General features: G+C 53.8%; 1 non-coding gene across 1 annotated transcript; it reads left to right on the forward strand.

The window, feature by feature from the left end:
- The first annotated feature begins 1932 nt into the window (after positions 1 to 1932).
- TRNAT-CGU (transfer RNA threonine (anticodon CGU)) lies at positions 1933 to 2004 on the forward strand. Its single transcript has one exon. It is a non-coding gene; the product is annotated as a tRNA-Thr (tRNA).
- Positions 2005 to 2279: the final 275 nt, after the last annotated feature.

Consider the following 2279-nt stretch of genomic DNA (forward strand, 5'->3'; position numbering starts at 1 on the left):
GTTTGGGTCAAGGAATTGCCATTCAAAGGTAAGAAATCCATGGCCTGTATCTCGCAGTGACTCCTTTCATAATTGCCAGGATGCCCTCAGCAATGCTGTCACTCATTCTAGAGTGGAACAAGAGGTGAAATCTATCCCTGTCTGTACATCATGCTGCCACTGAAAGGCTGTCCACATCTGAGGGGTCCCAGAATAACATTTGGGATCCAGGTTAACCACACACACTTAACATCACAGGCTCAACTCCTGCTTCGCCTCTGTTCACCAGATTTCTGACCAGCTCATCTAGCTTTTCATCCCAGGTAAAAATGCAGCAACAGCATGAGACATGCCTGGGGTTTTGGAAGCTCTACCAGCTTGGCCAGCTCTAAAGAAACCATCTAAAGGAAAGAAAGCAAGAACAGTCTTTAAACCCAAGCAAGTATTTCTTCTTAATTTACTCGGAAGCTCTTTATGATTTCATCTTGAACATCCCATTTCCCTATATGTTTACAGAAGAATTTCAGCATTAGAATTTGCTTTACAGTTAAATACTATCTCTGATGCCATCTGAATAAATTTTCAAAAATGCAGTGTATTTGAAGTGAAATAACATACGTGAATTCCAGCTACCGTTCAAATACTCCTCTTGGCTTCTTCCTGCCATGAGATTATTACATCTTGGCTCGCAAAATTAGGAAAACACCAATCAAACACAGATGGAAGCTGCTCAGGAACTGCGATGACAGGTTGCAACCAGCAAATACAGTACATAAAAGAAAAATTTCTAATATGCCAGTGTGTGGGAACTGTTGATCATGGCCTGGACCTCTGATTGACCACCTGAGGCAAGCAATGAGTCGGCCGTGGGAGCACAGGTGAAGGCAATTCAGCTGAGTGACCAGAAGGGGTGGAGCTTGGCTCCACCTCTCCCAGATCTCATTTAAGGGCTCACCACCACAGGTTAGTCCTTCTGGAGATTGTTCCTTTGTGGAGCTTCACTGTGAACCTTCAACACTGGTGAACATTTTTGTTTATTATTAATTATCTTCCATCACAATAGTCTTATTTAACCAAACATCTGTGTAAGTCTAACCTCAGTACACCTATTGATTGTACAGTCAGCAGAAGTAGCAAGCACAAGGGCTGAGTAGAATTACTAGCACAACAATGAATCACCAGTAGGGTACAACTAACCTGCCTCACGACAGTCTAATCCCAGCTCATGTTCTTTATAAGTGGTAATTCACCAGCGCTTGGAGAATTCTGCTTCACAGTGACAAAGGGCTGCTGCAGCCACAGCACTATCGGGACAGGAGCTCTGGAGGTGCCGCTTGGGGCTGGAAGCAGCAAACAGGCCGGCAGATGAACTGCAGCTGGGGCTGCCCAGCCCGTCAGTATCACCCTCAGGGGATGGAAGAAGGGCAGGAGGCAGCGCTGGGGCAGCAGACCCCGGGCAGCACCGCGGGCAGCAGGGGCTGCACACAGGAGGTCCATCCATTCAGACACCCCCTGCTGCAGGTGAAGCTCATCCCGACTGCTCTGTGTGCTGGAATAGGGCGTGCAGAGCAATGGCGGGGACGCTGACACACATCGATCAGCAAACCGGCCTTTGTTCACACATCTGGGCACGAATCTTCCTTAAGGCTGCAGCACAAAGAACGGCCCAGAAGGGCACTGCTCACGGCCGCATCGGGTCACCATCCAATCAGCGGACCGCGCTTCCTCTTCCTCCGCCCGTCCCAGGGAAGGCCGCTGCAATTACTTCAGGCCGCTCCAATTAATTACCGCTCCGAACACGCGGGGCCGCGCAAAGGCGGGACGGCGCCGCCGGAGGGAGCATCGGGCGCGCTCCCGACGGCCGCAGGTGCTGAGGCGCGCGCACGGCGGGGGCTGCGGAGCGGCGGGAGGGGCGGCAGCGATAGAATGGCGGCGGGCGGAGCCGGGGAGGCAGGCGCGGTGGCCAAGTGGTAAGGCGTCGGTCTCGTAAACCGAAGATCACGGGTTCGAACCCCGTCCGTGCCTCGGCGGCTCTGCGCCGGAGAGTTTGTTGCGGTTCCTTTTTTAGAGGACGGCGGCAGCGCGGAGACACCGCGATAGGACGGACGGAACCGCCAGCAAAATGGGACGAACGGAACCTTCCGCGGCGGCCGTGCCGGTCAGTCCGGGTGCTGCGGGAGGTCGGTTCGCAACCCGCACGGCGGTTCTGCCGGGCTGCCGTCCCGCTGCGCTGCGCTCCGTTCTCTTCGACGTTCGTCCCCGTCGATTCCGCTGCGCTGCCGCCCGGGGTCAGAGCTGCG

This window comes from Coturnix japonica, chromosome 13, assembly GCF_054131305.1.
Source record: "Coturnix japonica strain WE chromosome 13, WE-NBRP24, whole genome shotgun sequence".
Classification (NCBI taxonomy): domain Eukaryota; kingdom Metazoa; phylum Chordata; class Aves; order Galliformes; family Phasianidae; genus Coturnix; species Coturnix japonica.